At 40.7% G+C, this 26640-nt stretch overlaps 1 protein-coding gene across 3 annotated transcripts in view; it reads right to left on the bottom strand.

The window, feature by feature from the left end:
- The window catches only part of raph1b (Ras association (RalGDS/AF-6) and pleckstrin homology domains 1b), a 107637-nt gene that overhangs the window by 67806 nt on the left and 13191 nt on the right, over window positions 1-26640 (bottom strand). For all 3 annotated transcript variants that reach the window (XM_034177472.1, XM_034177475.1, XM_034177473.1), the window contains exon 2: window positions 8621-8704. The gene's annotated coding sequence lies outside the window, so the exon portion shown is untranslated. The remainder of the gene's footprint in view (window positions 1-8620; window positions 8705-26640) is intronic.

Raw genomic sequence — 26640 nt, 5'->3', positions numbered from 1 at the left:
ACTTAAAGCAATATGTCTCAAAAATCGAAAATGCACAACAAAACAAATGAGGAACAAATGGGAGGAAACTGGAGTCGTCTGTGGCCGAACTGTAAGAAACAGCCTAAAGGAAATGGGATTTACATACAGAAAAGCTAAACGAAAGCCATCAGTAACACCTAAACAGAAAAAAACAAGGTTACAATGGGCTAAGGAAAAGCAATCGTGGACTGTGGATGACTGGATGAAAGTCATATTCAGTGATGAATCTCGAATCTGAATTGGACAAGGTGATGATGCTGGAACGTTTGTTTGGTGCAGTTCCAATGAGATTTATAAAGATGACTGCCTGAAGAGAACATGTAAATTTCCACAGTCACTGATGATATGGGGCTGCATGTCAGGTAAAGGCACTGGGGAGATGGCTGTCATTACATCATCAATAAATGCACAAGTTTACGTTGACATTTTGGATACTTTTCTTATCCCATCAATTGAAAGGATGTTTGGGGATGATGAAATCATTTTTCAAGATGATAATGCATCTTGCCATAGAGCAAAAACTGAAAACATTCCTTGCAAAAAGACACATAGGGTCAATGTCATGGCCTGCAAATAGTCCGGATCTTAATCCAATTGAAAATGTTTGGTGGAAGTTGAAGAAAATGGTCCATGACAAGGCTCCAACCTGCAAAGCTGATCTGGCAACAGCAAGCAGAGAAAGTTGTAGCCAGACTGATGAAAAGTACTCTTTGTCACTCATTAAGTCCATGCCTCAGAGACTGCAAGCTGTTATAAAAGCCAGAGGTGGTGCAACAAAATACTAGTGATGTGTTGGAGCGTTCTTTTGTTTTTCATGATTCCATAATTTATTCCTCAGAACTGAGTGATTCCATATTTTTTCCCTCTGCTTGGTCTAAAAAAGTAACCGTTACTGACTGCCACAATTATTTTTCCTGATTTCTTATAGTGGTTCTTAAAGCCAGAAAGTTGCCATTTGAAATGACTTTAGTTTTGTGTCATGTCTGTGATCTGCTTTTTTTCTACAAAATTAAACAACTGAATGAACATCCTCCGAGGCCGGTGATTCCATAATTTTTGCCAGGGGTTGTATGTGTGGGAACAATGAGACTGGTTTGCACGTAGATACACAATAAGAAGGGAATAAAGGGCCACTGATCGCAGGAACTCTTTACTGAAGACCACAGTCTTGGTTTTCCCTCACATGGTTCCACTTTAGTATCTCCTTCTGTGAGGAAAACTCTCCCCTGACAAGATCCTCTGAGGCACAACTCGCCTTTCATTTGGCTTTGATTTATGAAGCCCTCTCTGACTGAGCCTTTTTGGGGCAGGAGAAGATGCAAAGCCTCCCAATACCAAGAGCATTGAACGTACCCCTTTAAAACTAACTACACATAATGTAAAAAGAGTGACCTTACAGAGCATAGCTGGAACCTCAGTCAATATGAATCCATCTCCTCCAGTTTAACACAATAACAAAAACAATAATAAATACTAACATGTTATGACTCACTCAGTTAAAAGACCATATAATGAGGACAAACTCTTTCAAATTTGGTGAATTTTGATGCACCAGATCAACCAAAAAAAAAACAACTTTGTTTTCTCAGTGTCACATTGCACAGATCAGTGACAGAGACTGTTTCTGGACACAAATGTAATTAATCTGAGCAGATACTTCTTCCTTCCCTCTCAGTCTCTCAATATGCAGTGCATGCGGTCTTGAAGTTTGTCAGTTTATTTCATTTCTTAACCCTAGATTTGGTGGTCACTAAGTTCACTGCTGCTTGTTTAGAAACATACTGAATTAAAACAGCATCAAATCTCAGAGTACTCACCTCTGACGTTTGCTTCTTGTGCAAGAAACCCTTTTTTTTAATTGAGAAATTTGCTCCATGAGAATGAACAGAGCAATATGGGAGTTAAAATCCATCTTAAGCTCAAAACAGCAATAAAAATCATTCTACATTTATATTTATCAACCATGGTGTGGCCACCTTGGTGTATTTTTTTCCCACTAATATACCGGTTTACATCAACCCTGCATCATCTTAAAAGCTAGCTACAGTCAGTTTTCTTTCTGTGGTTATGGCACACTGTGAACATTCTTTATATTAATTAAACAGACAGACAAGATGGCGCCTGTGTGTGTTCCGGCTGCTGCTTGCCTGTTACCATGTCGTTTTTCTGTTATTTTCCTGATTGTGTGTGCTGTCATATCAGCTTTGACGGATAGCAATTGCGTGAGTGCAATACAGATTTATGATCGCGACTCTCTTTTTAAAATTAAAGAGACAATGGAATGCCTCTTTCATGACTGGGATAGCTACAAGCAAACTTTCCCACCTCCGTTTGTGTGTTCCCCCTCCTCCCGGGAATACCTGATGTGGCGACGTCCAGGTAGTTCGAAAAAGAGGAGAAGAGGCTGCAGAGGGTGTCCAGGTTCGGATCAGACGAGGAGTGTGGCGTGCGGCTCGTGGATACTGAAGCTACAGGTGGCTTCGCCCAGTTCCACTCTTGCAGGGCCATACGGCTGGCGGTGCGGCCCTGTTCATGCATCCCACCACTCCTCTGTGTTGCAGGACTCAGCCTGGACATCACTGGGTCCCCGACGGATGAGTCACTTGGGTCCCGGGTCCGTCCCTGTTTTCCGTGTTTACATCTTGGGAGCAGCGTGGGTTTCGCCGGTACAGCGGTGCCTCACGTGACCGTGGGAGATGTCTGCAGCCTATCCCGCTGTGTTCAGCGGACTCGACTACCGCCTCATTGTTGAGTCGGATTGGATTATTGAATGCGCACTCTATTTCAAATAAAGCGTTCTCCATTAATGAGCTTTTTGTCAGGAAAAACTTGGACTTTCTTTTCCTCACAGAAACGTGGCAGAGGGAAAATGAATGCATCCATTTAAATGAGCTCTGTCCTGCGGGTTGCTTAGCGGTGGGTAAGCCCCGCCCCTGTCGCGCGGGGGGAGGACTGGCTGCTGTGTACCGGGACCGGTACACATGCAGACTGTTGGATACGAGCCACGCCCCCTCTTTTGAGGCGCTCATGATGGAAGTTGGTTCCTCACATAAATTTTATAGTATTTTGATCTATCGACCTCCTGGCCCTGCTGGGACTTTTCTTAAGGCTTTTACTGACTTTTTATCGTCTATAATTACATTGGAAAAGGTCTTAATTTTGGGTGATTTTAATTTCCAGATTGATGTTGATTCTTCTACTTCAGCAAGAGAGCTTATAACTATGACAGAGGCTTTTAATTTTAAACAGTATGTGTCAGGTCCCACTCACAACAAGGGTCACACGTTGGATCTGGTTTTTGCACTGGGCCTGGAAATTACCAATGTATGTGTGGAGGATGTTCTGAGTGATCATTGTTGTGTTTTCTTTGATTTGATGGTGCCATCTGAGCCTCGACCTGTTTCTACTAAGGCAGAAAGGAGAATTATCACAGAGACAACAGCTACGCTTTTCTGTGATAAATTCAACCCTTTACTTTTTAATAATCTCACTGAAACGGATTGTTTTATGAATAGCTTTAATAGCCACTGTGCCACTATCTTGGATCAAGTGGCACCACTCAAGGCTGATAAAGCTCCTCGTGAAAGTTTCTGTCCTTGGATAAATGATGGGATTATGACTCTAAGGAGAACATGTCGCCAGATTGAACGCCTATGGAAGTCAACAAAACTGGAGGTTCACAGGCTACATTTAAGAGACTTAATATCTTCCTTAAATAAGACGATAGAGGAGGCCAGGACGAGTTATTTTAATCGCCTGATTGCCTCCAATAAAAGAAATCCTAAAGTGCTTTTTGACACAATCAGCTCTCTTGTGTCACCTGCTGCCGTCACTCCTGTTATCTCTAAAACTAGTTGTGAGGAGTTCCTGGATTTCTTTATTGATAAGATTAGAGTTATAAAGGACAACCTGCCTCTATGCCATGGTCCCCAGCACTGGGAACCTCCCACTCAGTGCTGGGCCTCATTTGAGCCTGTTACTGTAGAGGACATCTCAACCATCATGAATAAAATGAAGCCATCCTCTGGTATTTTGGATGTTCTTCCGTTTAAACTGTTTGTGAATGCATTTGACTCCATCGGGCCCTACACTGCTAAAATGTTTAATATATCTTTGTCGAGTGGTGTGTTTCCCTGTTATTTTAAACATGCCATTGTGGAACCACAGTTAAAGAAAGCTGGATTGGATTCTACAGAGCTCAAGAACTTTAGGCCAATATCTAAAACCCTTTTCTTGGCCAAAGTCTTGGAAAAGGTAGTCTGTGCTCAATTGAGATCGTTTTTGCAGGCTAACAACATCCATGACACTTTTCAATCTGGGTACCGTGAGTTTCATTCTACTGAAACAGCCCTGTTGAAGGTGTCTAGTGACATGATGATGGCAGATGACACTGGCAAATGTTCTGTGCTGATTCTGCTTGATCTGTCTTCGGCGTTTGATACCGTTGACCATGGCATTCTGATAAACAGATTGCGGGATTTGGTTGGAATGTCAGGTTGTGTTTTAGAGTGGTTTACCTCTTACCTGACTGGTAGAACGTTTAGTGTGACGGTGGGCAATGCAGTGTCGGAATCTGCAGATCTTCTGTGGGGTGTGCCACAGGGATCGGTCTTGGGACCTGTTTTGTTCTTGTATCTCCTTCCTCTCAGCAAGCTGATCCAGCAGTTCAGTGATGTGTCCTATCATTTGTATGTCGATGATCTGCAGCTGTACTGAGCCACAGAAACTCTGCTCTCTCACAAATTGTTTGGCCAAAATTAAGGAATGGCTCACTGAGAACAGTCTGCAGTTAAATTCCAATAAGACTGAGACTCTGATTGTAGCACCAGATAGTGCTGTACCTGGAATTAAGCAGCATCTCGGTAGCCTAAGCTGCACGGTCAAAAGCAGCCTGCGTAACCTGGGTGTCATTTTGGATGGAGGGATGTCTTTGGAGCAGCACACAAATTACCTGGTTAAGAACTGTTTTTTCCAAATTCGGAACATCTCTAAGCTCCGTAAGATGGTGACTTTAAAAGAGGTTGAGATGATTGTTCATGCGTTCGTCTCATCGCGTTTGGATTATTGTAACAGTCTCTTCACCTGTCTGAATAAGAAGGAGTTGGCCCGCCTGCAGGTTGTGCAAAATTCTGCTGCGCACCTGCTTACCCACACCCGCAGGAGGGACCATATTACTCCTATTCTTAATACTTTGCATTGGCTGCCTGTCTCCTACAGGATTCATTACAAAATGCTGGTATTGACTTTTAGAGCTCTGCATGGACAGGCACCGGAATACATCAGGGACCTGATCCAGCCTTATGCTTCCTCCAGGAGCCTCAGGTCGTCCAATCAGAACCTGTTGATGGTTCCTCTGACCCGTTTTAAAACTCGCGGGGACAGATCTTTTAGAGTGGTGGCGCCTAGCCTCTGGAATGAGCTTCCCTGTGCCCTTCGTTCTCTGGATTGTATAGATACTTTTAGAAGGCAACTAAAGACGCATTTCTTTAAGTTAGCTTTTTAGCCTAATATTGTATTTTATTGTTTTCGTATGTTATTTTTAGATTATGTTTGTATGCCATGTGCAGCGCTTTGTGACCCTGGTCTGTGAAAGGCGCTTTATAAATAAAGCTTACTTACTTACTTAAATAGTATCAAAACAATATGTGCTGCAAGTAATCATGCAATGCGACAACGCATTAATAATGGTGCATTCCAGTTTCCCTCGGAAGTCGTAACTCCACAATTCCTAGGAGAACTTTCAATTCTCCCTACCACATATAAGAAGAATTTACTCAGAATGCACTGTGTGGTGTCAACATACAGGTTTCTTTTTCAGGCACAAGAATTCCATGTCCATTGTACCAAGCTTGACCTCCATGTTTTATTTTTTAATTTTTACATGCGTCTACAAGAAAGCCGTGCAAGTTTATCCAATTTTGCAAGAGTGTGACCACGAAGGCTTGGAGAGGAAGCAACGTCACCTGAGGAATCTCAACAGGACAGCTGTGGTGTGGACATTAGAGCAGTTAGCACTGCTAGTTGCTAGTGAAGTCTATGTTTACCGGCTTATTGACTAGCTAGACAAATGAAAGAATCAAAAGACGCAAAGGTGACGATGGCCATCGGATGTTTAATGACTGTCATGTGGAACTTGTTGAACTTTGAAATGTCAAAGGTTACGGAGCCCTGTGAAGCAGGAAGCAGCGTTGGACAGCACAACAATATTCTCTGTGATTACTGTGCGTTGCTTAAGATGTAAACTCAGCAGGATGCGGTTGTATTGAAAGGTACATATTTATTATATGTAACTTAGTTGGTCCAGTCTGGTTTACACTTATTGGATGTATTTGTAATGACTGTGCCAGCTAGAGCAAAAATGGCTGGAAAAATGGCTGACTCTAAATCTATTCAAAATAAAGTAAATAATAATTATGTGCCTCCCTGCAGTGGCCCGGATATGACTCTATGCAGTAGGGAGAATTAGAATGTTCCCTGAAGTTGTAATTTCAACTTGTTTCAACTCCATACCCCAAGTTCCTCATCCAAGATGGCTGCTTTGAAATGAAAGCTGTAGTTTTACAGTTTTTTTTTTTTAGCACTTCTGTTTGTTTGTTTTTTGTGCATCCAATTTAATGAGTGGTACACGTACAGTTTCACTGCTGTCTCTGAACAGGTTGTTACAGTGGTTTTTTGCATGAAATACCACATAATCAACCGATTCTGCTAATACTGAGTAACCTGGTAGCCATTCACATGAAAGACACGAATGTGTTACAAACTAAAAAGAAAATCCAGCAGTAAATCCAAACACTAAAATAACTTCTGCACTGTATTTCCTCTTTCATAAGTTCTCTTTGGTGGACAGCATATTTGTTTTGAAGCTCTCTGTACTCTGAAAGATCAATCATGACAAAAGCTTTTCTGGGGTGTCCATGGTGTGGAAACTGGAATGCATTTAACTCGGGTGTGATGTTTTTCCCAGTTGCAACTAGAGCCCGACCGATATATCGGCCGGCCGATAAGCCCTTTTCAAAGTACTCACTATTGGCCGAAATTTTGCCGATAAAACGCCGATAATTTCTCATAAACAGAACAGTTACTGAAATAATGTTTGTGTCGGCAATGTAAAATGTCCTTGCACTGTTTGTCCAGTAGATGGAGCTCTGACTTCATTCAACTGTGAGCTGCTTACACCCCTGCTTAAATGTGTTCATCACCAGCCCCTGTACTTTGCCGTCACAGTGCACTGATAGGCTGACAAAAGCATACAAGTAAGTTTATAAGGATGTTGTTTGTAATAACTTTGCGATTACATTCACCCCACATTTCTCCCGTTTCAGTTCAACTCAGTTTGATTAACTCAGTTTATGTAGTAATGTGTCAAATGTGCTTCATTGCGTCGGTCACGCGTTTTATTAAGCCTACATTGTGTAGTCCTTATTTCTAGCATGAAAACTTTTGTTTACTGCTAAGAGGTTGAAACATTCAGATTCACTGATCGTCCGGAAGGGTTATGGGAATTACTGCCGTTTGCCATTAACCCTCTGGGGTATACAATGCCGTCGCTTGGTCCTAGCCATTGTATATGACGGCTGGGACCAAGCTTTACTAAATTGTAAATAACTTTTTAATGATATGAGATAGAAACATACTTTTTTTTTGCTTAAAAGTTAACTCCGCGGACTTTCGATCCACCGTCGGCCATCTTGGTACTCCTCATAGAAGATGTGTGATGACATGCGCAATGTGAGTGTCCAATCGGAACTGGTTCTCCGTCACATGGTTTTCCAAAATCCAATTGTAGGGCAGATTTACCTCACGTGATATGGCAAAGATTCTTTTCAGGAATGATATCTTACTAGTTGGCCCGTTTGAATAGCCCCCTAACTGCTCCAATTGCATTTTTGCATTTTTTGAACTTGAAAATTGTTCTCTGTTATAAAGTTAATCAATATGAGGACAAAGTTTCAGCTTTTAGCTCATACCTTTTTTGTTAATGGTCCAAAAAAAAAAAAAAAATACATTTTATTTATTTAGAAAACAATAATATCAACAATAATAAATCGACTGATTTTCCGATAGCCGGTAAATCAGCCGATTTATCGATATTCAGCATTTTTTTCATCCAAATATCGTTATCGGCATCAGCCTCAAAAAACCCATATAGGTCGGGCTCTAGTTGCAACTTATGAATTCAAAGATAACAGGAAAGTGGTATAACTATGCTACCTATTTTGAAGGTTCAGAAAAATGCAATCTTGAGTTAAATTGGAGCTCTACTGCTTGCATCCTGTTGAACCCTGTGCATTTCCTTTTCAAGATTTCTCTCATGAAATGCCATTTTTAAATGTGAATAGAGCACTCATTAGCTTGAGTGCTAACAATGTTTACTTCTATAGGCATAAAGTTGCAAAATGTGAATTTGTCCTTTAAGTACGTATAACTACTCTCAGCTTACTACATCAACAAACTATGACATCACAGCTACGAGCATCTGTGCAAACTTACTGGCAGCATAACTGTGTGCAGCCACAGTCTGAGCTTTTTTCTTCCACTCATTATTTATTACCCACAGAAATGCTACCACTTACCCACTCGGGTTTACAGGAACTCGTACCTCTAAAGTGGCTTTCCCTTCTTCCTGCTGAGGTTAAAGGTCAGATGAATCCGCCACTCGACTGTGTAACTGGGCTTTTATCCCCTGGACAAGAGAGGATGAACAAAATCCATCAGATATGATTTGTCTATTTTTGTAGCAAAACACAATCAATGCTTTGGTCGTCTCCTCCGAGGCCATTAGTCAGTGAAACACCAAACTTATAGATCGACTGACTTTGCTTCTCACTGCACTGCAGGAAAATAAAGAGGCTTGGCAGCCGGCAGCTGAAGAAACACAGACTGATTTCACTGTCAGAAGAATGCAGAGGATTAACTACAGAGGTTGCCTGAGTGAGAGACTTATCCAAGAACAGGCAAAATGACACGCAGTCAGAAAGACGTTTCTCACAAAGCTGTGGAAGCAATCAAGCATGGTGCTCTCCTCTTTATGAACCCTCTTCATCATTACTGTGAGATTAAGAATGTGACATCTGCGCTCGCAGCAGCCGTCTACATTTGACTAAAAAACCATGCAAAACACTAACGTAAATGCACACTAACCAGTGACCACCGGTGCCTAATCATTTCACAGGGTGAGTCAACAAGGGAAGTCAAACCTTGTCAAAACTCTTATTTGTGTGGTGGCAACTGTGACTCATCAGACTCCACCAGACTTCAACACTGCTGACCAACATGAAACATTACAGTGAATCACAAACAGTGATGAGTCACCTCACACTAACCTGGTTTTATCCAAAACAATGCTGTATCGTAGTCTGAACTTAAATCATCTGTTAAAAACACCCTGAGCTGCAGTGCTGATAAAAGGTATTTTCACTATTTGTACCTCTGCCAAGGAGGTTGTGTTTTTGTTGCAGTTTGTCAGAGGTCAGGTTAGGTCAGAGTACAGAACGATCCTGGGTCCTGAATGGTAACCACGCAGGCAGAAAACATGTCCATTCCTACCTAGGGTTGGGTATCGAAACGCGGTGCCAATAGAGCACCGGTTCCGACGTAAATGGTAGTAACAAGACCGAATAAGAATGAAAATTTCGGTGCCTGACGTTTTTTTTTTCATGAGCCGAAAGGGGGCGACCGACCACGGTGTTCCGGCGTCAACCTGCGTGACGTCAGCGCCGCATTAGCTGATGAGAACTGATAGCGAGAGGATCAATAAAAATGCAGAAGGCGAAATGCTCCAAAGTTTGGCTTCATTTCACACCCAAGGGCAACGACTCTGCGACGGGCCACAGATGTCATAAAACAATTGCATGTAAGGGAGGTAACACATCAAATTTGATGAAGCATCTGGCTAGTCACGGAGTTTATTTGAAAGCTGAACAATGCACGGTGTTTAATAAACTGCGCGACGTTTCACGGCCCAGCACTTCGGCAGCAGGAGCTGCAGGGCAAATTGAAGAAAGTCCCACTCCCAGCCCTACTGGTGTGGCGTTGCACATCACCGATGATGACGATGACAGCAGCCGTTCCTCTTCAGGTAAGTTTAGTTTAATGCCAACCACAAATCTTGATTATTAAGTGTCTTAGGTTAGCATTAGCAAGTACTGTTGCATTTTAACAGCGTGTGTCTAACGCCTGGCTATGTATTTTTTAAAAGTACCGGTTCGAGAACCGTTTAAGCACCGGTATCGTTTAAAAAATACCGAGTAGGCACCGGTATCGGATAAAACCAAACCGATACCCAACCCTATTCCTACCTGGCAAAAGTAACCATCTAGCTGCCACAGACAAGTGAAACATGGGCATAAGCATGACTTTCACCAGCCTCAAAGTTTGGAAAGAGGTGTCTTTTGATTTAAAACAGTAATTTGCTTTGAAATGATTAATTCCAACCTGAAATCTATCTTTTGCCCCTTTCACATTGGTGTATTTGTAGAGCTGCTCATTGCAGCATATCGTCTACGCTGAGTTGAGCAGCTCTATGTAGAATTTTATCTACCTACGCAGCAGTATGTTGAGGGCTACGCGCGTAGGATGGAAGAAATTAAACATGTTTAATTTTCTTCGGCGTACAGCGCTGGACACAGTTTGAAGCAGGTTTGTCAACACGGCACTTCTGTACACATCTCTCTCTGTCTGTCTGTCTATGTCTGATCAGACCTGTAACTTTAAAATAAAAGCGCACTTGCTGCATGTCGGTGCGCTCATCAGACGACCTGATCGATCAGATCTGATCAAATCTGAAAAGAGCTGTGACTCTTTAAAATAAACGCGCACGCGCTGCATGTCGGTGCGTTCATCAGACAACCTGATCGATCAGATAAGATCAAATCAGCGGACCTGATCGGAGCAACCGGAGCTTTAAAAGTTTAACGAGTCACAGCGTTTCGTTCAGGGCAGCCTTTACCACAGCCAGACGCAGCAGCATCTGGACACAATAAAAGTGAGCCACCAAGACAAAAAAACTGTGTGCACACATTAAAATGCGAACACATGCAGCTGCAAGTATGAACGAACACTGAAAAAGGCTGAGTACGCGTGCATTTTGGGCGTATTTAAATGAAACACAATGCTGCAATGAGCAGCTCTACGAATACGCCAATGTGAAAGGGGCTTTTCCAACTTCACTCGCCAGAGAGCTGGGAGAACACGTAAACTCCACAAAGAAAGGCCAGCGGTGGGAATCGATCCCATGACCTTCTTGCTGTAAGGCAACAGTGCTAACCACTAAGCCACCGTGCTGCCCATGTTGGAACTCAAAATAAAAAACAAAAATCCATATTGGCAGCATATGGTCTTTTTTTAACACCAGGCTGTAAAATTGATGATTTAGCTGTGTTATATTCAAAAGTGTTGATGACTTAATGAAACCCATAATTTTTGTGTTTTACATTTTCATTTAATTCAATCATAATAATAGTTTATGAAGAAGCTGCAGAAGAGAGGAAATATGTTTTGTTGGGACTGTAGCTGGAAAACATCAGATTTTGCCACGTGCATTTACTTTTTGTGTAAAATGTTTACGTAAGCAGCTGGCACTGTGTTTTACAGGTTTCTTTAGTAAATAAATGTGGCTAACTATTCCCGCTGTTCTCAGCTGTTCCAACTGCTGCTCACTCAGCCCACAACATGTGGCTCTGCTCTTGACAAGAAGTGCATACTTGAGTGATCCTCCCCTACACACACACACACACACACACACACACACACACACACACAGCAAAAAACATCTTCCAGGAGCAAAAGGTGTGTTTATGTGTATGTTTGTGCACATCATCCTTATAAAACATACAATTTCCCTCTCTGGTTGCACGCCCTGTTCTCTAGTGTAATTTGCACACCGCTAATGAGTGATATCACTCAGTCAACACAAGGCCATTGAACAGGTGTGGCAGTGACACATGGATCTGTGCAGCTGTAGGGAGCACAGTTGCTTCAGTCACAACAGCACAGAAGCCGGCAGGCAGCTGCTCTAAAACTGAAAACAAAGGATGTGCACACGCGCACAGAAAAACATGATGACTTCTGCACTAAATATGGTCGTTCAAATTTGGATAGGAATGATCACAAAACAAAACACATATAAAATAACTTTGCTTTACAATAAAAAATACAAGACAGAACTATATTATATATATATATATATATATTATATATATAAATAAACAAACACACACACAACCAAAGACAAGCAGTTAAATGGCTGTAACCAATGGAAAATTTGTTTGGACTCAATTTAAAATGGTAAAACTTGAGTCAAACTGGATTCAACCAAAAGGAAAATTAATATCTGTCAGACCTGTCTGTCTGGACTAAGGTGTTTAACAACACTTATTTTGAGACAAAATAGTAAACTGAGTTTTTTTTTTGTGCATGTGTGTGCATTTTCAAAATAAAAAAAACTTTAAAAAAAAAAAGCCCTCCTCTACTGGATACTTTTACTCTGGGTTGACAGTGATGTTGATAATTTAATTCAGTTATCAGATGATACAAAGCAAACAACTTTATCACTATTATCAATATAAATTCTAATCTAACCAGACCACATATTAACATTTATGGAATTTGCACAGTGTGCTACAGAGAACGATGGGAAGGTGACGCATCCAGGAAAACAATGTTTCCTCATTTTAAATGTGTTTAATATGAAACATTTCAATCAGTAAGGAACTTTTCTTGACACTTGCACGTTTCTTTAAAAAGAATCTCACAAACAAGGTGACTCCTCGGGCTGAGAAGCAAGCAGAGCTGCCCAAAAAGTTACCCTCTGGTTCGCCGCCTGCACCACAGCAAGTCTCGACAGACCATTTGTGGCTTTAATTAGTGCTCCGCTTTAACGGCAGACTAAAGGGAACACAGTGACCACTGTAGTGGACACAGGTGTGTCCTTGTCCACCCATGCATCCCCATTAACTGCAGTCCTATGAGGCAGCTCATTTCCTGCCGAGACAGGAAGTGGGAAGAAAGGCAAGGCGCTGAGCAGAGCGGGGGTAACGATGATGTCACAGGAAAAGAAAGACAGGATTGTTGTACGGGAAGTAGACTGAATGAGAATGCGGGCATCAAGTAGAGCTGAACACATGACGAATGTTGTGAACATTTTGTGTTCATCCAGATGTGACAATGAGACTACTACGGGTCACAATGTTTAAATAAATAAAAAAAACACCACAAGGAAAAGATGAGAGTATTTCTGTTCTGCTGGATGTTACTGGAGGTAAATTCTCTAATGAGTGCTGATCTAAATACATCTTCATACTGTCTGAAAGGTTGTTGTGTACTAATTAAAACTATAAAGCATAATCACACACTGACAGGAAAGTCTGCTGTTATCCATGCCGAGAAACAAAACAGAGAAATGTGTCAAAGGGATGAGACAGAAACTCAAGATTAAAGGTACATTCCACTCATTCCTGTGTAGTAATCCAAGATAACATTTGGACAGTGATGCAAAGATCACAGTTTGATCATGTGGTGGTGACCTCTGTGTTGCACGCATGCACTCCCAATACTGGTATAACAACAGCTGAATTGAGGAAGATTTATTCATCAGAAACACCCAACAGCATCATATTCTGGTTTCTTAAGATAAGGCCTGAGCGGTGACCCTGAGCATAGTCAAAAGGGCACTGAGGCAAATCCTCAACAAGCCAACTGATGACTGGCCACAAACTTTAAGTTATATTAGTCTTGATCAATTAAGTGCAATGATGCGATTCTCCAGAATGCTAAAACTCTTCAATCAACTTCAATGTTGAATTATAGTTCTGAAGTCATCATACTTTCACTTCCAATTACACAACACATAGGTAGGGCTGGGCAATTAAACAATCTTGAACTGGGATTGTGATTAAATTTATGTCAATTCAGCATTTTTGTTTTTGAATGAACGAATGAATTTACTTATTTGGCACATACAGATCCAAAACAACAAAAAACATACAACGAAAGAAAGAAACTAATCCAACAACACACCCATGCACCTGAAAGGGTGTAGGCAGAAGCAAAAGCTTGTAAATGCTTACCCCTTTAGCCAAAAATAAAATTTATACATATGTATGTAAAATTATACATATACCCATGATAACTAATACAAAGTATAAATTGATCCCTGAACTAAAATTTCAAAAACACAAACATGCAAGCAGCAGTTCACCAAAAAAACAAAAAAATCAATAAACCTAATTCAACATACTACTGTATAGCAAGCAATCAAATAGTTTTTTGTAGAGCCTTTTAAAGCCAAAAAAAGTACAAAGTGATTTTATGTTATCCGGGGCAATACAATGCTAACACTTTTAACAGAAACACAATGACTTTTTACAGTACTTCAAATCTTTGATTTCTGAAATAACAGTGTTCCTCGTAAATTACAACTGAGTCCCTCATTATAAACAGGTCTTGGATGTGTTGTGGTAGAAGTTTGTTTTGTACTTTGAACATAATTTGTATTATGATATAATTAATCAAATCCCAAAATTTCAAAACATGCAAACGGACAAACAATGGATTTGGTGGCTCATGATATCGTTTCTTACTAATAATTCTTATAGCTTTATTTTGAAGTAAAAATATAGGATTTATATTAGTTTTGTAGGTGGTACCCCAAACTTCAATACAATAGGTCATGTATGGAACAAGTAATGAATGATATAAAGTAACTAATGAGTGTTGGGAGAGGAAGTCTTGTGCTTTATACAAAATGGCAATGATTTTTGACATTTTAGATTTAACATAATTTATATGCATTTTCCAACATAGATTATCGTCAATAAAGACCCCAAGAAATTTAGTTTCATTTACGAGTTCAATTTCCACATCGTGTACTCGTAAATTTCTACCGTTTTTGCGGGCTAACACAAGACATGCGATCATACAGATTTTAAAATGTGGTGTTAAGGACACACCAGATGCACCCTACTGGTCTGAGGTGATAACAGCATCAATACCATAATGGGCTTGAACGTACCCTGTGATTTTACTTTAATTTTATCTATGCAATCTACCCCAAGGGTTGAGGAAATCGGACAGATACCTTCTCTTAAGCCTACTAGTAGGTGCAAAGAAAGCCATAACTCGCAAATGGTTGAGTGTGGATCCACCATCATCGCTGGACTGGACAGAGGTTGTCAAAGAGATTCACACAATGGAGAGACTTGCCTTTTCAATAAGACTTGCAGCTCACAAATCTGGGGAATATTGGAAGAAATGGGACGTTTACCTGGATCAGAGGACATCATGAACTTTGAACTCACTGTGTGAGCAGTGTAGGTGTTTTTGTTTAATCTGATGGTTTTGCAGTGGCTTGTACATAGTTATTTATTTTTACTTCCCTTAATTATGCTTAAATTAGGCTTAAAACTTTCCTTTTTGCTAAAGCCTATAGTTAGGGCTGGATCAGGTGACCCTGAACCATCCCTTAGTTATGCTGCTATAGATTTAGACTGCTGGGGGGTTCCCATGATGCACTGAGTGTTTCTTTCTCTTTTTGCTCTGTATGCAGAGTATGCACCACTCTGCATTTAATCATTAGTGATTGATCTCTGCTCCCCTCCACAGCATGTCTTTTTCCTGGTTCTCTCCCTCAGCCCCAACCAGTCCCAGCAGAAGACTGCCCCTCCCTGAGCCTGGTTCTGCTGGAGGTTTCTTCCTGTTAAAAGGGAGTTTTTCCTTCCCACTGTCGCCAAGTGCTTGCTCACAGGGGGTCGTTTTGACCGTTGGAGTTTTTACGTAATTATTGTATGGCCTTGCCTTACAATATAAAGCGCCTTGGGGCAACTGTTTGTTGTGATTTGGCGCTATATAAATAAAATTGATTTGATTTGAACTCAAAAAGCTGTCACCCATCCTATTTGCTCTGAATGTTTGTTAAATGCGGTCTGTATGTTCTGTAGTTTCCTCTTCTGTTCTTTCTTTTGCTCAAAAATCAAGGAAATCATTATTTTTTTTATTTATTTTTTTTTATTTTTTTAAAGGACACACCAGATGGCCCAGAGACTTGACTTGGACTCATGACTAAAGACCTGACTTGAGCTTGCCACTCAAAGACTAGAGACTTTACTTGGACTTGCAAAAAAAAAAGACTTGTGAAAACCTCTCTGGCTTCCACACAAGCCAAAGCAACTACATCTGATAATACAAACTGAGCAAATATGAAAGCTGGATGAAACAGCCTTAATCCAATTTCCAACTCTGGTGCAGTTGGACTGTACATGTTACAAATGTTACCGGTTACATTCAAATGAATCTACAATTATGTCTTTGGAGTTTTGCTTAGTGGCGAGGCAATAACAATAAAAAATACCAAAGCTACAAAATAGAATGAAGGAAAAAATAGAAAGGTGAGTCCTCAGCATGGTGTGGTGGGGACAGGAGCCACAGAGCTTCAATTTGAGGGCTTCATGAGCCACCATTAGGGCTGTCACGATTAAGAATTTCTGGAGACGATTACTTGTCAGACAAATAATTGCGATTGATGAATATATTGTCTATTTTTTCCCCTTCTTTATAGTCTACTATCGGAGTAGAACTGCACAACTCTGGAAGAACGTTTGGCTTCTGTGAGTGGAGAAACTAGGAATAGTGCAACACTTAATTATTTTTATCTTCATTTTACATACAGTCCCAACTTTTCCTAATTTGTGGTTGTTTTTGTTGCATTTCTGAAATTGTTTCTCCTCATCAGTCACGTTTTGTGCTTAAACACTACATTAAGTACAAGATTGAACAAATAAATACCTTTGGAAAATAACAGCTGTTAAAGTTCAGAGTTCTCACCTGCTTTTTGTGATCTGTGTGTCTGAACATCACCACAGCTTCTCCACGTCAGGGGTTTTATTTTAACCCGTGTATGTGTAATTTTTTTCTCCGTTAATTCTCATTTTTTAAATATGTTTTTAAAGATATTTGACCGTTTATTTCATCTCATGATCTCATTAATTCAGCATACGACGCGCACATGGTGTGAACAGGACGGTAACGGCAGAATCACACCAGGAGAGAAAGTTCAGAGAGAAGTAAAGGCAGCTCCACGGTCTGGTTTTGTTTTTTTAACATGTTCACTCGGGTTAAAATCCTCTCTGTGCTCCGCGCTCGCTGTCTCACGTGCACTTCTCAGCAGACGAACGTGTCGTGCCTCCATTCAGGAATCTCCCTCACCCACCCCCTCCCTCGCAGTCTGCAGCCTGTTGACTCCGCGCGCGCACACAGACACACATCGGTCACTGTTTTAATTGGCCGTCTTATCCAAACGGCAGGACAGACCGCTCCTTAGCCTCCATGTTATTGTCCTGCCTTAAGACGAGAGCGAAACAGAGTGAGCGAGGCTGCAGCACAATGACGTCACATTCTGAGTCGTTTTATGCTTTGTGGATAAAATAAATAATTCACGGCAATCGCGAATATGAAAAATAATCACGATTGGCGAATATTGTAATAATCATGACTGCCCTAGCCACCATTTGATAATATCTGGTCTCGGGCTGCAGCTATCGATTATTTTAGTAATCCAGTATTCTAACGATTATTCGAGTAATCGGATAAAAAGTACTTTTGCGTTTTTAAACAACATCAATAGTCCAGGGCTCTCCCTAAGCAATGGCACAATGTCACTGCGCCAAAGTGTTGACATTTTGCTGAAATGGTGATGGGATATGGCTTTCTGTTTTGGTTTCTCCAACTTGTAAAATTTAACCATTTTTAATAGGAGGTGCACCGATCGATCGGCCACCGATCATTATCGGCCGATCACGCCTTGATCGGTTTGATCGGTGATCGGCAAAATGCGCCGATCAAAAGGACCGATCACAACAGTGCAGGCAGTAGAGCAGGGAGCGCTTGGTGTGTTTGTCAGGAAAATGATAATTTCTCTACATTGATTACAGACCCTGCAGCGGGTCCGTGATTAACTTTTCTGCAGCGCGGCTTTGCTCTGAACCTTGAACCAATCGAACCAGTGGTTCGCAGATTGAAGCATGCTTCGAGCCTTTTGCTTCGTTTATACTTTCTTTCGCTTAATTTTCCCCCGCTAAAACCCTAAAGAGCATACGTCTGAGTATTATTTACCTTTTCTATGTTAAACCGACCTGTTATGGTCTTCTGAAACAGTTGATAGATGTATTTTATAACTTAAAAACGGCATTTTCAATGTTAAAAGTTAGCATTACGCATTTGCAGCTGTCATCACGTTCGGGTGCATTTGTTTTCAAATTGTAATATTTCTTAAATTTATTTTTGTTTATATATTAATTTATTATTTTGGGCATGAACCAAATATGTACTCGATCGGTATCGGCCTTGATCGGTATTCGCCGATCTTAATTTCAGTGATCGGCCTAAAAAACTCCTGATCGGTGCACCTCTAATTTTTAAGTTTTTTTTTTGTTTTTTTTTTTATATATATATATATATAAAGGTTGATGGACTGGGTCCCTGCATGATTTTTTTATCCCTTTCTCTGCAATTCAGCAGATGCATTTCAGCTGGAGGTTGAACATGCAAGCCTCGCAGTCAGTTTTTTTTTTATTTTATTTAAGTTACCGTGTTTGTGAAGTGTTGTGTGTTGCCCAAAAAAGCAAAAATTAAAAAGTCAAACACTCAGTGTGAGTCTGGGGAAAACACAGAAGAAAGAGTCGCCAGGGACAGAGCTGTGACTCGCCCGGTCTGAGAGCCCCTCACACTGGGCAGAGACAGACAGCAACCGCGGTCAATAGTCCCTCCCCACATAAAGCAGACCGTGTTTTTAAAAACAGACAAAAACACTGCTTCGCTTTAAATGCACAGTAAGTCTATTTCAGATGATCAGCGTGGACCATCTTTCTTTTAAAATTCTTTATTTTACTCTGTGTGTCACATTGGAAAGCGGCAGCTATCGTTGCTAATTTGATTAGCTGTTATGCTCCAGTCTTCTGTTTTTGTTTTTTCCTCTGGATGTTGCAGCGCCACACACAGGCCTGGCATATGTACTACAACGTTAAACGAAGCTTCGAGGCACAGAATTTTCCTCGAACATTTTTTGTAATTGAATTATTCGAGTTACTCGACTAATCGTTTCAGTCCTAATCTGGTCCAACTGTTGCACTCTGGTTGTGACTGCAAGGAGCTGATCTCTATTCCTTATTTGAGCTCACCAGTCCATTCAGAGGGTACTTCACTCAAGAAGGAGAAAAAGAAAAGAAAAGCACACATGGTGGGAATTATGGAATAATGCTGTGTCAGGAATGTTCCCATGATGGCTATTTGGGATATGATGGGGGTCCCCACTCGATGCCTGCTGATAGGTTTATAGGCAATGTTCCCTATTCACATATACAGAGTTACAGGGTACAACATTTGAATTACTTTTCTTCGCCTCAAATCGAAATACTCCATTTTTGCTCAAGTCCGCCCTTGTTTAAATTATTGAATAGTCAAACCTCATTATTAACAAAGCTTGCTTAGAGTTTGATCGGTCTAAAGTCAGAAATCTCACTCACCCTCATAATCTCTCGACTGGGAGAAGTGAGAGGTCAAGCTGGTTGCACAAAGACCGCCCACACTGCCACAAAGTCGGTCACGGTGCCAAACTCCGAGGCTAATCTTGATTCACACGCAGAGAGCAGAGTTACCCGAGCTGACACGTGGGCTGAAAGATTGGGGCTGACTAGAGAGTGAAGCTCTGCAGTGCAGCAAGACATCAGCAGGATACTCAGGCCAGGCAGTTAACAGAGGCTTTGGCTGACTCAGTGCTCCAGGGTATTAGTCAATGAGATTTGGCAAGAGGCTGTCACAAAAACACAGCTATTTTGTGAGATTACGCCTGCAGGTTAAAACGACTATCAAGGGATTTCTCTCCCTCTCTCTGAAAAAGAAATGTCAGTGTACTATGACATCGACAAGTATGAATGTTTTCTGAGATTTTTTGTCTTTAGGTCATTGTTATTACAGAGTGAAACTGTAGCCTGAGTCAGCGTCCTGCCAATATCAGGCTGTACAGTAAATGTAAAAAACACCAGCTTCAAGCCAAATGTTGTTTAAATGTACAACTTCCAGATATTGGCAGAGGACATAAGGAAAAACAAAAATGACTTCAGTGTTTCCATCTTTTTTTTTTCATGACATTAGTTGCAATGAAACCTCTCCCCTGTACTTTTCTTCTTCTCCTCCATGCTTTCATCACTTGGCAGTGAGCTCGGTTGCAGCGCAGGGGCTTCCTAGCAGCCTCGCTGGTGACAGGATGATGTGTGGTGACCCTCTGGTTTTTGGCTTTACATGCAATGAACGGGCAACGCGACAACTGCAGCCTGCTTCCAAGCCCCTTCCCTTCATTAAGGTTTCACCACACACTTAAACCCCGCTTGGGATAGCAACTTTCTAACAGACACAAGCTGGGGTAACTTTCATGATTATGGGTGAGAGCAAGTGAGAGAGAGAGAGAAGTTAAAGATCTGAGGGGGTAGAAGTAGGCTACAGTGCATATTTAATAGCAAAACAAGCTTTTTTTGTGTGGCTTCAACTGAACAGAAACACTTGAAATGGTTGAAATGTTTAAATAATGTATACAGCTTCAACATTAGTGTAGCATAATCCTGATTGGACTAACGAGTCAGGGGTTTTAAAGTTAAATCCAGGACACACTCAGCCAATGAGACCAAAGAGACGATAGAGGGGAACCCAAAAAGTTATAATAAACATTATACAGCCTCATAATACTGTATATTTTCCTTATGGTATATAAAGTAGAAACCTCAGTGGATTTGACAGAAATAGAACAGACGTCAATGGTTAGAAAGCAAAAATACTTACAGAAACTTTGTTCTCTCAAACCAATCTATTGCTGAATATGGGCTGGAAGAACCCACATGTAAAACTGCAGCTGCAGTTTTCGTGAGAACTAACTGAACTCTGATCAGAAAGGAAGGACACGGGTGCCGGGCGCAGATGTTTACCCCAGCTAGATGACAACCGTGACCACGACGTGCTGTGAACTCTGCTGTCAGGAGGTTAGGGAGACAAAATGGCACGTGTAAAAGCAATACACAGAGCAGGAAATAAATTTCTATCCAGCTTCCAGATGTAATTCTTACACCATACAGCTCATACACAACATCCATCAATAACATACAGTTTACATACTGCAGCCAGGCAGCAAATGTGCACATCCACTGCGTTAGCACTTTGTGCGCTCTTGCTCTTCTCTTTCTTTAAGAATTTTGCTTTCACGCCATGTAAAAGACCCATTATCCATGGATGCTCTAAAAGCTTTCCGTCCATATAGCCAAACTGACCCATCCATCGTGACTGCTGTGGTGAAGCTTGAGCTGGGTGTTTGTCGTGTGTTGCACAGGTAGATGGGGATAACAAGTTAATGCAGCACCATGAATCACCTCCTACTTCTCCAACTTCAACTTTACCCTCACTGTCTGATGTGGCAGTTGCAATTCTAGCCGAGAATCACTGCCGGGATGAGATTCCCTTTTCTAATCTGGGATGGGATCCCAATTCAGTGTCTGGCAAACATACTATATGTATGAGACATGAATATGTGAACAAACACTAAATCAGTGAATTAGTAACCATCTAATAACTCCAGACAATCACCTTCTTCATTCTCACACACTCAAACATTCTACAGACTTAGTCTAAATACAGCTGTGGAAAGAGATCATTTATAAAGACTTTTCCATCTATCTTATTTGAAATTCCCCTTTTTATAACCAAATACAAACTAATTAATTTGACATCAAGATGAAAAATAAATGTCACCTGTGGAAGCATTAGGGATTTAAAAAGCTCATCTACTCATCTAGGCCACGTCATGACAAATCACTGGCCCATTGGACTGTCTGACAAACTCTCTTCTTGCCACGTGCATATCAAAGAATTTCATGCACACGTTACATGTGACCAGAGTCTACGTTATACAGTACATCTACCTCAATATTTATTCATCCTGTGCAATACAATCATCTTATATTCTTATATCTGCACACAGAGATTTTGACTGCACTGTCCTGTAGGACAGTGCAATTATACTTTTAATTATTTATACTTTTTTTACTTTACCGGTTTACACTGTAAAAGGAGAAGCTCTCTCCAATCTTGTACATTTTGCATAATGACAATAAAGGGCATTCTATTCTACTCTATTATAAGATAGTCAGCTGTTGCATGTTAGCAAAATTCAGTGAGCTAGCTGCACAATGGCGGAGAAAGTACCTGCAGCAATTGCTATTAGCAAAATAATTTTTTTTTGGAGAAACCCACTCCCAAAAAAATGCAGATGCACTGATATATATGAGATTTTCAAGATGGCGGTCAAGGCTGCCATATTTGAAAGTGGATCGGAATGCCTCAAACAAACTTTGGTGTCTTCATGGGTAGGAACATGCACACACTGTGCGTTTTTAAATCTTGCTTACTCTTACTAGTTCATCCAAGATCGCCTGCCATAACTTTAATGTCCAAATGCTCCTCCATTTACACGCAAACAAAGTGAAAATGCAAAGAAGTGACAATGCGGTGTAAAGTGGACATGTGTTCCAGTTTGTTTATGACCCGGAGCTCAAACGTGTCAAGACGGTTGTGTAGGCGAGAGAACACAGCTAGTTTGATTAGCTGTATAGGCTAACACTTACCAACGCGACCGCTCACATTTGCTGTGTTTTCCCTTCTCCACTGGGAACCGAAAAAAAAATTGCACTTTTTGTGACTGCTTTGTAGATTGCAGCCAAAAAAAACAAAAAAACAAAACAGTGCACCATTTTCCCACGTGAAGTTATGCTGTGTATATATTGCGCAATGGGAGTGTCCCCACAAGTGGTCAAATCCCACAATATCACGCAGGGTTCAAACAAGACTGCGCTGCCCTATTGTGAAGACATGTTTGTGAGAAAAAAAAAAGTCGACAGCAGCTCCTCATATCCCTACATGTATGAACTCAATCTTAGAAGCTCCATTTTATGAAATATGAGTGAACACAACCCAGAAAGAGTGACGTAGAACTGGCCTACTCCAATTAGCATTTAGCCTAGTGGATAGCCGGAGTCTCTTGAACCACTTCTTCCTGTGATCAGTGCTTATGTAGTTTTGTAATCTTATACTTGTAATTTTATACTTATGGATTTGTCAGTGATTATTCGAATAATGATCCACGTATAAATCTATCACGTATGCACTATGAAGAAGCCTCTATGTGCCTCTCTGTACCTCACATGTGCCAGGTATCAGCCTCTAATGAGCCACGACTAGGGATCAAAGGATTAGTCGAGTAACTCGAATAATTCAATTATAAAAAATGTTTGAGGCAAATTCTGTGCCTCAAAGCTTCGTTTAACGTTGTAGTACATATGCCAGGCCTGTGTGTGGCGGTGTAACGTCTGCAGAAAAAAAACAGAAGAAGACTGGAGCATAACAGCTAATCAAATTAGCAACGATAGCTACTGCTCTCCAACGTGACAGAGTAAAATAAATTAAGAGAAAGATGGTCCACACTGATCATCTGAAATAGACTTACTGTGCATTTAAAGCGAAGCAGTGTGTTTGTCTATTTTAAAAAACACGGTCTGCTCTACGTGGGGAGGGACCATTGACCCGGTGGCTGGCTGCTGTCTCTCTCTGCCCAGTGTGAGAGGCTGTAAGACCAGACGAGTTACAGCTCCGTCCCCGGCCACTCTTTCTTCTGTGTTTCCCTCAGACTCACACTGAGTGTTTGACTTGTTAATTTTTGTGTTTTTGGGCAACACACAACACTTCACAAACACGGTAACTTAACTAAAATGTAACTTAAATAAAATAATAATAAAAAAAAACTGACTGCGAGGCTGCATCTTTAACCTCCAGCTGAAATGCATCTGCTGAATTGCAGAGAAAGAGGGCTAAAAAAAAAAAAAAAATCATGCAGGGAGCCAATCCATCAACCTTTAAAAAAAAAAAAAAAAAAAAAAAAAAAACTTAAAAATAGTTAAATTTTACAAGTTGGAGAAAACAAAAGTTGGAGAAAACAAAACAGAAAGCCACATACCACTGCCATTTCAGCAAAACGCCAACACTTTGGCGCAGTGACTTTGTGCCATTGCTTAGGGAGAGCCCTGGACTACTGATATTTAAAAACGCAGAAGTACTTTTTATCCGATTAGTCGATTAATCGGCACAATAATCGATAGAATACTCGATTACTAAAATAACCGATAGCTGCAGCCCTAGCCACGACTGATCTGTCATTTGAGCCCCGTCCAGCCTCAAATGGTTCGTGTCGCTGCATATGATCCATGTCAAGCCACATATGATCCATGTAGTGCCATCTAACGTGACACTGGTGCATGTTTAGGCATAGGTTTGGTCCAAACCTCCAGCCCTCCCACACCTGGGCCTTTAAAGTGTGGGTTTTCAGTTCACAGCATCCATTCAAGATGTTGTCACATTTTTTAAACGCAGTCAAAAAAAAAAAAGAAGACGCTCCTGCGTAGTCAGGCCATGGTGCGCATCTGTGCGTCAGGCTGTAGTTTCACCTGTGTTCCAGAGTCATTAAATGCAGCACTTCTGCATGTTCACCCAGCTCTCTGTGACCAAAAAAGAAAAAAAAAAAAAAAGACACCACAATGAGGTGGTTGCATTAATTATATTCACCTGCAACTGTGTGGATCACTCCCCCCACCCACCCCCCAAAAAAAAACATTCATAACCAGATCAGCCAGAACCGAACCACACGTTCCTGGATAGTCGCCTCTGCTCTTCTTCTCGCTGGCATTATTTCTTCCGCGGCTTACAGTCATGTTCACACCGGTGATCGAACGTTTAACTTTATACATGGCTGCAAGCAACTGAAAATTTTTTGACTGAACATTTTCCATGAGGGGACGGACTGTGCGGCGAAGCCGCGAAGTCATCTAGGGGGGTCTGGGGGCATGCCCCCAACGGAAATTTCATACATATATTATCATACTGCAAAAAATGACTAAAGTGTATTAATTTCATCAAAATTTATTTATTATTTTGTATGACAGTATGTGTCCCTAATAAGTTACCATCCACAAATGGAATGACTGTCTGCAATAATTTAACTGACTATAATTTCTGCTTTCATTCTACACAATTAATCAAATCCTAAGTGTGTCTTACAAAATAAATAAATGATTCGAACCTTTATGCTATTATCTGGTAAAATAAATAATACACTTAAAGACACTAAAAGACATGATAAGTATTGCCAATGAAAAGTCTTTTTCCCCGTTGTTGAAGCTTATCTCTTCTTCTGCCATGTAGGGCAAATAAAGTTCCTTCAAGTGGCATCCCACTTCCTTGGTCATAAACTCCCACACTTCTTGCAAGTACTGGTCATCAACCCTGTACATCCTCACCTCTCTCCAAAGACTTGGTGTGCGGATGGATAGCATGTGGCCGTAGGCCTTCTCCACATTGAGTAGGTCCACGATACCTACATACTTCAGCACCTCAACCTGCAGTTCTACTGGCAGCAAGTCCATGGCTGTTATTAGATAAAAAAAAAAAAATGGAAGTCTATGGTCGCATTCTGCATTCATGTTATCTGTGTGGCACTGCTGAGTTTTCTTTTTTAATGTTTTATTTAATTTGGAGATCACTTTTGGGGGAAATTGTAAATATATTTAGGTATTGTAAATTAACTGCAGTTGTATTTACTGTCAATTAAGCAACCACTGAAGATATGTGCACTGGGGTGGGATTTTTACTTCTTCCCACTCCCTTTCGAACTTTGTCATTTTTTTGATTTGTTTCTTTTTTGATCTTGTTTATTTTTTCATGAGTGTAGAGGTACAGAGAGTACAAAGAAGCTTTGTTCATTTGATTTGCTTATATCGTGAACTGCCATGATACTGGAATTGACAACTAAGTTTGAAATAAAAAAAAATTGATTGATTGAACCACCAGACCAACTGAATTTTAAATAAAGTCTTGTGAAATACTGTCACCACAATCCAGCACTTTCAAATGCCACAAGTTTTAATATAAATGATAAAAATCATAACCAATGAACACTTTTACAGTATTGGCATTTTATTTTACTTCAAAATATTTTATTTTACAAAATATATCTTGTCATTTTTGAATCGATTAAAGAGTAAAAACTTAATAAATCAGTTGTAAGTACTAAAAGAAGTTTATGTAGAAAGCAATTTAGCCAGAAGGTCGAGAGGGGGAAGTGTTGACTTTTTAAGTACTTGAAAGACACTGGACTCATCGAGAGGATTTAGTACTGCTATAATGGACTGATGCAGCAGGTGGCAGCAGTGCGATGCCATTAAGTGCCGTAGAAGAAGAGAGGGGTAAGTTAGATTTCATCACCAGGAGAGGAGTACATTTCATGTCAAAATAAAGCTATAGTGTAAAAACGGAAGGAAATCAATTGTAAGGCCTGAAATGAGTTTCTGTAGGAAGTATTTTAGCAGTAAAGTCCAGTGAGAGGAGAAAGCGTTGCCTTTTTAAATACTTGAAAGACACGGGACTCAATGAGAGGATTTAGGGTTGCTTTAACGGCCTGATACAGTAGGTGGCAGCGCCATTAAATGCCATAGAAGAAAAGAGGGGTGAGTTTGATTTTCCTCAGGGACACCCGGTTTGATA

This window comes from Thalassophryne amazonica, chromosome 1 (assembly GCF_902500255.1).
Source record: "Thalassophryne amazonica chromosome 1, fThaAma1.1, whole genome shotgun sequence".
Taxonomy (NCBI): domain Eukaryota; kingdom Metazoa; phylum Chordata; class Actinopteri; order Batrachoidiformes; family Batrachoididae; genus Thalassophryne; species Thalassophryne amazonica.
This window is presented reverse-complemented; position numbering and strand designations above follow the sequence as displayed.